Raw genomic sequence first — 12,008 nt, forward strand, 5'->3', positions numbered from 1 at the left:
TACAATCGAGAAAGAGCTTTTAGCGTTACTCTGGCCACTTCAACATTTTGATGTTTCTGTTGGTTCAAGTAGTTTGCCAGTGAAAGTGTACACAGATCATAACCCTTTAGTGTTTTTATCCAGAATGTATAATAAGAATCAACGGTTGATGCAATGGGCTCTCTATATCCAATCGTAAGCAAGACTCTCCAGATGGATTGGAATCCATAGTTCCTGTTTACTCAACAAAAAAAAACCCCAGAAAAGATCACAACACAGCAAAGGTACTAAAGGGAGTTTTAAAAAAAAGGCAGAGTTAAAGAGTTCAGAAAAAGGTCCAGGTAATCAAAAAAAAACAATAGTCATGAAGAAGCAAGGCTTGGTATGCAGATGAACTGGCAATACTTTGCAAAGATCCAGCGTTAGTGAGAAAAGTCTGGGGGGGAGAAAAAAAAACGAAGGACAAAAAAAAAACACATATCTGCTGTCCTGCCACGTAACAGTGTGTGTGTGAGTGTGTGTGGGTTTTGTCGGGAAACTGAAATCACCATTCTGTTTCTGTCCATCCTGTTCTCTCGCGCTCACTGGGTCTCTTGCTGAAAGCAGCGGTAAACATCAGTTTGTAAGCATCTGACTCTGAAGCGTCTTCCAGCTCATCAACTCAACTCAGAATAACTGCAGTGAGTCTGAGTGACCGTCATATTTACCACAGAAAATTTCACATCAATCAAACGGTATGGCTAAAAAAATGAGTTTCTTCTCTTTTGCTGATTTTATCAATCAGTCTTTTAGTCAAGTGGGACTATTGATTTTTAACAAGATAATAGCAAATCAAAATCTGATGGTGAATATTATTTATTTCTAAAATAGAAAGTATGAAAATTACATCTAATGAAAAAAATCATATTGGTACTTTTAGATGATTTGAGGTATAACTATACAAAATTTCATAATTTTAGACCAGGGCTTCCAAAGCTGGCCCATATAGATGCTTGAAACTTAGCTTCGCCCCACCCCCTCGAAAAATATAGTGACAAACATATTTTTGTGCTATATATAACTGAGGTATTTTTCCTCATCATACTAAATGTAGTTGTTGGACATGAAAGAGTTGAAGAAGAAATAGAAGGTATTTTCCACACTCTAACTGGGTCTTAAATTTCCCTCTGTGCACAGCTGTAAGAGCTGACGCTTTGTTATTGAGTGTAAAGGCCACATATTCTCACAGTACAATGTACAACACACACACACACACTCACACACACAATATATACATATTATTTCAATAAAATTAACACGTTATAGTCAATAGTGAACGATAATTCTAGTAATGAATGTAGCTGGGACCAATTACACATTACACATATGATGGTGGCAAATATTGATTTTACTGTACATACACATACACCCCCACACTCACAGAAACACACACACACACACACAGAATTCTCAAACCACCTACCATCAACTCACAAGCACATAAAGCTTTCATCGCTAACACTCAGGTTAACCACAGTCAATATGTTCATGTTAATTAAATATTAATTTGATGGTTTATATATTTATAATGCTAACAAGGAAGAAAAGCTAATTGGACAGTAAGCATTGTATAAATGCTAAGGTTGGTTTTAAGGTGTCTCAGGTTGGTTTTATTTTACTCACACAGTAAATTTATGTTACAAAAGTAATTACATGCTGCGGCTTCTCTCTCTCCCGGCGAAATGGTGAGTCGCAGGGTTTTTGAACTTCTTCGTCGCGTTTACCTGTCTTGAAGCGCACATACAGCCGTGAGTTCCTGCTCGACATTGACAGAACCTCATTTTAGAGTTAAACTCGCAGCGCAAAGAAGAGCTACGAGTCTGCGGTTTGCTTAGGAGTCTGGCACCAACACCGCCCCCCACTCCTGCATCTCGCCCAGAGTGGAGGCACCACAAGCGGCATGAGCGGAAGCAAAAGACACTAACGGCTAGCCCACACAAGCCGGCCATCCCCACCATGGTACTGGCCAACGTACGCTCACTGGACAACAAACTGGACTACATACGCCTGCTACGCACAACCCAAAAGTCTGTGAGAGACTGTTGTGTGTTTGTGTTCACGGAAACATGTCTCAATAACAACGTCCTGGACCACGCCATTCAGCTCGAGCGGCCAACATGCTATCGAGCAGACAGAGCTCTCGTTGAAGGAGGTAAGACCTGCGGCGGGGGGCTTTGTGTTTACATCAGTGATGCCTGGTGTCATGACGCTGCTGTGGTCTGCAAACACTGCTCACCCTTAGTGGAATTTATGGCTATTAAGTGCAGGCCATATTACATCCCGAGGGAATTTACTGCCGTTATAATCGTTGCTGTTTATATTCCTCTGAGCTCCAATAACAACAATAGGAGTGAGGCACTGAATGAGCTGTATCGACACATCAGTGAGCAGCAGACAGCCCATCCTGATGCTTTTCTCATCTTGGCTGGAGATTTCAATCATGCAGATCCAAAGAGTGTGTTTCCAAAAATATATCAACACATAAACTTTCCAACACTGGGAAAAAACACACTGGACCATGTTTACACCACCCAGAAAGAAGCTTACAAAGCCATTCCCCTCCCCCACCTTGGCGCCTCTGACCACATCACTGTTATGCTAATGCCAGCATACAGACCACTGGTTAAAGTCACCAAACCAGTTCAGAAGCAGGTACGAGTGTGGCCAGAGGGGTCTTCAGAGACACTTCAAGACTGTTTTAACACCACAGACTGGAATGTGTTTAAACAAGCGGCGACCTACAACAACACCACAGATCTCCAGGAGTATACTGACACAGTCACTGGCTACATTTTCAAGTGCATTGAGGATGTAACTGTTCTCAAGACCATCACGGTTCGGGCCAATCAGAAGCCATGGCTGACAGGGGAAGTCTACAGGCCACTGAAGGCTAGGAATGCTGCCTTCTCAGCAGGAGACGAGGTGGGCCTGAGGGCAGCTAGGACCAACCTGTCCCGTGGCATCAGAAAGGCAAAGAGGCAGTACTCCAGGAGGATAGCCCATCGCTTCAGCGACAGCAGAGATACACGGAGCCTGTGGCGGGGGATACAGACCTTTACAGACTACAAGCCCCCACCGCAGACCTGTGACAGCTCCACCTCTCTGCTGAATGAGCTCAACAAAGGTCTCACCCCCTCCTGGAGACCAGGTGCTGATGCTGTGCCCAGTCAGTGTGAGGAGATCATTCAGAAGGATCAACGTTCAGAAAGCTCCTGGTCCTGGCAACATACCCGGTCGTGTGCTGAGGGACTGTGCTGGGGAGCTCACAGATGTCTTTACAGATATCTTTAACATCTCGCTGAGTCAGGCTGTTGTCCCCACATGCCTTAAAGCCACCACCATCATCCCTGTCCTGAAGAAAGCGTCACCCTCCTGTTTCAACAACTACCGTCCAGTTGCACTCACTCCCATCCTCATGAAGTGCTTTGAACGGCTGGTCATGCAACACATCAAGTCTGTCCTTCCCCCCTCCCTGGACCCCTTCCAGTTTGCATATCGGCCTAATCGCTCTGTTGATGATGCCATCTCCACCGCCCTCCACTCTCACCCTCACACATTTGGACAAAAAAGACTCTTATGTGAGAATGCTATTCATAGATTTCAGCTCCGCATTTAACACCATCATCCCCCAGCAGCTCATTCTCAAACTGGACAGGCTGGGGCTGAACACTTCACTACGCAACTGGCTGTTAGACTTCCTGACTGGGAGACAACAGGCAGTACGGGCCGGCAACAACACATCCCGCACCATCACACTGAACACGGGGGCCCCCCAAGGATGTGTACTGAGCCCCCTCCTATTCACTCTGATGTCCCACGACTGCACACCGTTGCACAGCTCCAACCTCTTCATCAAGTTTGCGGACGACACGACTGTGGTGGGTCTCATCAGCAACAACGATGAGACAAACTACAGAAGCGAGGTGAGCCACCTGGCCTTGTGGTGTAGACACAACAATCTCCATCTGAACATTGAGAAGACAAAGGAGATGGTTGTGGACTTCAGGAGAACGTGCACCCAGCATGCTCCTCTGACCATCAATGGTGCTGCTGTGAAGAGGGTGAACAGCACCAAGTTCCTGGGAGTGCACGTCACAGAGGACCTCTCCTGGGCCAACAACACAGCATCACTGGCCAGAAGGGCTCATCAGCGACTCTACTTCCTCCGCAAACTGAGAAGAGCCAGAGCCCCAGCCCCCTTCATGTGCACCTTCTACAGAGGTACCATCAAGAGCATCCTGACCAGCTGCATCACCGTGTGGTATGGCGCCTGCGCCGTGTCCTGCCGCAAGACACTCCAGCGCATCGTGAGAGCAGCTGAGAAGATCGTTGGCACCTCCCTCCCCTCCCTCCAAGAGATACACGGCTCCCGTCTCACCCGGAAAGCCCTCTGCATGGCAGGTGATCCCACTCACCCACTACACAACTTCTTCAGCCTGCTGCCATCAGGGAGGAGACTGCGGAGTCTCCGGGCCAGGACCAGGAGACTAGGGGACAGCTTCATCCACCAGGCTGTCAGGATGCTGAACTCTCTCCCTACTTTGCACCTTCTGCCCCCAAAACACACAGAGTTTTGGACCCAAACACAGGTTCCTGACCCCCACTCCCCAATACTGAACTCTGACATTCTCAGGGACTGTTACGCACCCATCACTTTCTGTTATGCACTCATCACTTTAACTGCTCCATAAGCTCAGTCTAAATTGCACTACTGTTTATATTTGCACTATTTATACCCACAGACCTTAATCTGTATGTGCCTCATGTCACTTTAGTGTTAATTTCAGGACCTTCTATATTTATATATTTTTTGACCTCATTATTCTATTATTCTATTTTTCTACAATTAATGTTTATTTTTATGATTAGTGTTTTTTTTTAATGTCTATTTAAATTCGCACTTTTCCTGTTTACTTTCTATTTAATGTTATTGCTACACCATGGGGTCTGAGAGTAACGCAATTTCAATACTCTTTATGTCCTGTACGTATTGTAGTATTGACAATAAAGCTGACTTGACTTGACTTGACTTGACTAATTAATATATTAGCATAATAAAATTAAAGCAAAGAAGGCCCAAATATTGTATCATATGTGCTTCAAAACTGGCTAAATATTTAGTAGCCTTTCACATTACAGACAAAACCATTAAGCTGTCTAGACGTCAGTATCAGCTCAATATTTGCCAGATTAGCCTGGATGTCAATTTTGTTCCAGTCAGTCTGTAAAACATTTCACAGCCCACCTTGTTCGCTGAATTGTATTCATTTTGTATCTGGGTTTTAGTTGCTCCACTGTCACAGAAAAGCTTTCTTAGGGATAACTACAGGGTCAGAATACGATGTAGGTCTCTTACAATTTTCTTCAGTATCTGACCAAATGGGCTGCAGGTCAGATATTATCTTACAGAAGGTCTGTAATGTATACATTTTCTGTTTTCATGTGTGCTAAAGTAGACACCTATTCACAGTTAACTGCAGCTCAAAGCGAGTTGTTATTGTTAAAAACGTGTCTTTATCGCAAAACAGCAGCTTCTCAACCAATCAAATTGTGTCATCGCAACTAACCGTGGCATAAATGTCAATAATGACTTGATTGTGAAGGCCAAAAACTCACAATATAAGCAATGCACAATGTATGCACACACATGCACACACACACACACACGAAGTAATAGGTAAACCCCAGTAATAAACAACAATGCTAATAATGAATGAAAAATTGAGTAAAAAAGAGAGAGAGTGTGTGTAGAGAAGCAGCCGAGAGTTGTTATGGGTTCTCTATGACCTGCAGCAACGAGTTGCCAAAGCAGTTGTGTTTTCTACGTTAAAAGTGGCTCCACTGAACTCTAATGCTGAGTCCTTCACTCTTCTTTGTTTCCTCGTCCTCACAGCTCCAAGTCTCGGTAAAACTGTGAAGAAACGAAAAGTTATACACTTCATTAAAACTCCAACACAAATGTATAATAATACTTAATTCACACACACACACACACACACACACACCACAGGTCTCTGTACTGTTTCCAGGACCCATGCACACTCAGCCAGAAAGTATCTTCGCTAGTTACCAATAGGTTAGAGAGAAAGCCAGTCCTAAGCTCAGATACTGCTAGAATTAGAAAGTCATTGACACCTAGAGAAAAAGGAACAGAGTTAAACACAGAACAGTGCAATACAATACAATACATAAGTGCTGTACAATACATTACAATCAATACTTAATTCAGTGGTCATTTAAGTGCTGTATAAACAGATGTGTCTTCAGTCTGCGTTTGAAGACAGCGAGAGACTCTGCTGTACGGACAGCCAGTGGGAGTTCGTTCCACCACTTGGGTGCCAGCACAGAGAACAGTCTTGATGCTTGCCTTCCACGCACCTTGAAGGATGGCGGGTCAAGCCTAACTGTACTCAAAGCTGGAAGGGCTCGTGGTACAGTTCGAGATTTCACCATTGCCATCAAGTAGGGAGGGGCTGGTCCCATTTTTGGCTTTGTAGGCAAGCATCAGGGTTTTAAATCTAATGCGTCCAGCTACAGGAAGCCAGTGAAGGGAGCGCAGCAGTGGGGTGACGTGGCTGAACTTTAGGAGATTGAAGATGAGTCTTGCTGCTGCATTCTGGATGAGTTGCAGAGGCCTGATGGAAGACCAGCCAAGAGCGAGTTGCAGTAGTCAAGCCTTGAGATGACAAGAGACTGCACTAGCACCTGGGTGGCCTCTCTCGAGAGAAAAGGTCGGATCCTCCGGATGTTGAACAGGAGAAATTTGCATGACCGAGTTAGGTTCGCAATGATAACTGGCCATCCAGAACCACACCAAGACTTCTTGCCTCTACAGACGGGACAATCAGAAAGTTCTCGAATGAGATGGCAAGATCATGATGAGGACCTGTAGTTGCAGGGATGAATAGTAGCTCAGTCTTGCTAGGATTGAGCTTCAGGTGGTGAGCTGCCATCCATGAAGAGATGTCAGACAGACATGCCGAGATCCGACTGGAAACCTGTGAGAAAGAAAGCATTAGTTGAATGTCATCAGCATAACAGTGATAAGAGAAGCCATGAGATGATATTACATTGCCAAGAGAGCTAGTGTAAAGAGAAAAGAGAAGAGGACCTAGCACCGAGCCTTGTGGAACACCAGTGGAGGCCTGCATGGAGAGGATGTGGACCCTCTCCATGTTACCTGATAAGAGCGATCCTCCAGATAGGACTTGAACCACTTCCACGCAGAGCCAGTGATTCCAAGGTTGGTGAGGACGTCCAGAAGGATTGTGTGGTTGACCGTGTCAAAAGCTGCTGAGAGGTCAAGAAGAATCAGGACAGATGACATACTGGCTGATCTTGCTGACTGGAGCTTCTCTGTCACTGCTATAAGAGCAGCCTTAACACTGCTTAACAGCAGCCTTAGTGACTAGAACATTCGCAGCTTATTCAAACTAACAATTATTATAATAGTTGTAAATTATTTCTTACATATACTCCCTCACCCAAAAATAAATTCATTTCTATCTTTAGCAACAAAGAAACAAAAGAAAAAAAAAGAAAATGTGTTGCAGAAGAAGGGGGAATAAAGGCCATGATGACGCCAACATCTAAATTAGATCAGAACAAGAAGAGTCCCAAACAATTAAAGGAACCAATAAGCAAGTTCAATCAATATAAATTAAAGTCTTTGAGGTGCGCAGGCACCTGACGCTGGTGGCGAGCTGATCCCAGGGGGGCAAGGGATTTACCCATTCGTGTCTTATCTACTTCATTAACCATCCTCAATTCATCCATTCATAAGCCATCTTTAAGCTATTTTCTCTCTTTTTTCATTTTTTTTCCATCCATCCATCCATCCATCCATCCATCCACCCATGCTGTGCCTACTTGGTGAACTACAATTCTTTCATCTTTTCATCCATTCAACCATTCATCCTTCCTTTCATCTATTAATCCATCTATTGTTGCTTTGTCTTCTTCATTAACAGCCCTTCTTTTTCAATTTTATGATCTACCTCTTTTTTACTTCTTTTCTCCATCCATCCATCCATCCATCCATCCATCAACTGATCCATCAATCTGTTGCATTTGTTGCATGCATTTATTTTATTATCCATCCTTCTTTTTCTTTATCTAATATCCATCATGCCTCTCTTTATGTCTTTTCTTCATCCATCCATCCATCCATCCATCCATCCATCCAATTAATCAATCCCCCATTTCGTTTAAGGAGTAGAGAAACTCTTTAGCCTGCATATGTTTTAAATACTGCCAGCCGATCTTAATTAGGCCCCAGATCTGCACCATTCTATAGAACTGTGCAGCCAAAAAAGCTATTTAAAAAAATTAGGTATTCAGACCTTAGATACTTACAAGGGTGGTTATCATATTATGGTGTCAGTTGAAATAGTAATTAGCTAAATATATACAAAATAATCATTTATAGGGTGCTTTCTTTTGAGACGTTGCTGTCCCAAACTCTGACTCCTACATTTCAACTCTTGAAAATAATACCTACTTTTTTAAAGATTGTTTTGATTTCTTTTAAACTGAAGTTGAAAGATTTGGATTTATCATGAGTTTTATTTTAAATGAAAAACGTGTGGCTCATGGCCACATGCTGAGCAGTTTTAGCCCATTTTGTACAGCTGTTTAAAGTCATATTTGATTGTCAGGTACTGGCTAGTGTTTTTGAGATATGCTCAAAATTTGCTAAATTTATAACAGTAACAGTCACTACTAAAAAGGTTATGATTGCTTTGGCAGTAACAAAATGGATGTTCAATCACTTTTTAATCAAATAAACATATGGTATAGGGTCACTCAAAAAATCTAAGTCAGATAAAACTTCAAAATCTGTTTTCAGCTCTGACTTTGAACCAAGTAATTATCTATATGTAACAATATGTGCTGTTTGTATACCTATGTAAAGTACCTTTATGTAATAATGATATGTCCCATATGTATCATAAATATGTAAGCACTTATATGTCATAATTTATTTCTCATGTATCATATAAATATAAGCATCTATATTTAATATGTTCTGTTTGCATCATGTAAGTACCTATATATTAGGGGTGCGGGAAAAAATCGATTCTTAGATGCATCACGATGCGGACGTGAACAATTCTGAATCAATTCACAAATGTCAAAAATCGATTTTCTAAATATTTAATTTATAACGTAATGTTGACGGAACGTAAAAGGCGGAACTTGGAAGTGGGTAAGTGCAGCGCCCGGACAGTCTGTGGCGGCACACAACAAAAACACTACTGGATGAGTGAGAAATCCGACTGGCTCTCTCTGCATTAGAGCCGGTTAGATCAGAAGTCACAACACAAATGATAAGAAGAGACATTTTGTCCTTTAACATAAATCAAACCATCTTGGGATCCGCAACATTTAATGTCCAGTATGTCTCAGTATGTGATAAAGCCGTAGTAGAGGCTAAACAGTATACACGAAAACGCAGATTTACTTCGCTCTGCTTTAAGCTTTAGCTATAGCCGCTTTCCTCCCATTTCTGCCAGGACACTTTTCCTCAGAAGTAGAACAGTTAAATGTCTCTCAGCGTTCGACTGTTTTTCGAGGCTGAAGTCGCTTCTTATTCTCCAGCTTCTTGTTTGAATTTACCCGTTCCACCTTAAATTCTGACTGGGGCGCCGAATGTAAATGAGGCACCATTTAAGGTGGAACGGGAGAATTCGAAACAGAAGCTGTCTTCAGCTTCACCACTTTTTAGTGTTTGACAGTCTCTCGATGAAGGATTGAATGTTTTTTCAACAAATTAGTTTTATATTTTTACAAATAGTGATTCTAAACTTTTGAATGGTAGTATATGCACACTCACAATACAGATATGATAAAAAAAATTGAACATAGTAAAGCCCTATATTGGCATTGTTCTTCTGGTTGCTCCACTTTTTTAAATATAAACACAAAATCCACTGATGTGATTCTGTCAAACTTTATTCAAAGAACTTCATCCAGCAAGAATCTTTTTTTTTTTGTTACATCTGGATAGCAGGAACTTCAAGACGATAACAATAAAATGCATGAAGTGGCAATGAAAAAAAGCAGAAGAAACAATGTTAAAGAAAAATCAAAGCAAATAATTCCAAAGCCAAACCATTTAAACTGTCAAATGAAAAAAAAAATCAATACACCAATGCACTAAACATTATCTTCAATACACTGTTTATTTGGCCAATTAAATACATTCTATTCAAACTCTCTACTGAAATCTGTGATTTTAGACATGAAATCTATGGTTTCTTAGATGAAACATATTATTCTTTAGATATCCTCCAAATTTACTAACAAATTATTTTCCAATAGTAGCATAACAAAACATTTGGCCCACGAATCAAGTCAATTCTTGATACTGTGTTTGCGATTCAATATTTTATATTTTGAACAAAATTTGAAGAATAAAGAAAAATGCAAACTACAGTTGTATGCAAAGGTTGAGGCACCCTGGTCAAATTACATGTTTGTGAAAGTAAGTCACATCCTTTACAGGGAGCACACTTCTGCCTATTTTAATGCACAATCACTGTTTGATTTGCTGAATTTAATATATTGGAAAAAATGAAACATAAAATATGTCATGTGAAAAAGTAATTTCATGGTTTTTTTCCCCAAAATTTTTACCCCTCAAAACTCAGCAAGTAAATAGAAATTGTGCATTAAAAATTGACATTTAAGTTTGTTTCCTATAGAGGATGTGTTCCCTTTTTTCACTTAGAAAATCAACACTGAATAAAATTATTGTGATGCACTGTCAAATTTTTTGCATTGTGATAAAACCATAATTTGCCAGCATTAATCACATAACAGTTACATTAAAGCTTCTTTTTCACTGCATGGTACCAGCTCGACTTGACTCTACTTGCTTTTTTGGTTTTCCACTAGGCAAATCTGGTACCTGGAAGTGAGCTGAACTGATACCAGAAGGTGATGTAAAAAAGCTAGTGACTACAGATTGGTTGGAGAGAATTGCTAAACATATATGCTAATGCTAGCAACCACGTTAGCGTATTCTTGCGTCACCTTTGAGCAACCAGAATTGTCTCATTGTCTGAGCTCTGATGTACTCTTTCATAAACTCTCCTAGAATTATATCTTGGTACCATCAGCCTCTTCTGAACAACATTTTGTCTTCACGTATCGGCAGTTTCATGTGGTGACCAGCTACATTGAGGGTGTACTGTATCTGCAGTGAAAAACGAAGTAGCTTGTACCAAAAGCAAGTGTAGTCGAGTCAAGCTGTACCATGCGGTGGAAAATTGGCTTATCTATATATTATCTATTTTGTCTCCGTAGGGCAGATTCTTGATAACCTAGAATGATATTTTTTGTACAAATTAAAATAACCTGAGACCACGACCTTTCTGCAGATATATGCTGTACCATTAAAACCTAACCAGTATATAAAGTTTCACTGCAATGTTATATCGCTGTTGTCAGAACAAAACCTTGTATCTCCAAAATGGTAACTTTACAGGACAAGGAAAAAACATACTTTACTTTTAATGTAAGTCAGTGGAACCAGAGTGTTTTCTAAATAGTTTTAGGCTGTTTCTTTTGGTTCATTCATCATGAAATTTACACATAAAGTAAAGGGCAACAGGCATTTTCAAATTATGTCAAAAACTGAATAAACGACAAAAATGGAGATATGAGGTTTTCTCCTAACAGCAGTGATATGCTTACCTTAAAGAGAGGTGAAATAAGAGTCATTCTATATTGTAAGCATAAAGCCTGGATTAATACCCTGTCCCTGAACTTGAGTCATTTTTCAATAGGAGAAAGCAAAGAACATTCACATTATACTTGAAAATTTGAGGAGAGATGCACAAGTTTTTCAAATGCTACAGAAGCAACTGCATGAGTTACGTTGACAGAAGTTGGTTATTTTGTGATGTGCAATCTTTCATCAAATTAAGAAAACTTTATTTGTGTACCTTTAACTCTTAGCTTGATAAACCATCAAACAGCAGACA

The 12,008-nt window shown here is 41.0% G+C and overlaps 1 pseudogene; it reads right to left on the reverse strand.

The window, feature by feature from the left end:
• LOC118804370 overlaps positions 1–12,008 on the reverse strand; it is a 72,404-nt pseudogene that overhangs the window by 46,211 nt on the left and 14,185 nt on the right.

This window comes from Colossoma macropomum, unplaced genomic scaffold (assembly GCF_904425465.1).
Source record: "Colossoma macropomum unplaced genomic scaffold, Colossoma_macropomum, whole genome shotgun sequence".
In the NCBI taxonomy this organism is placed as follows: Eukaryota; Metazoa; Chordata; class Actinopteri; order Characiformes; family Serrasalmidae; genus Colossoma; species Colossoma macropomum.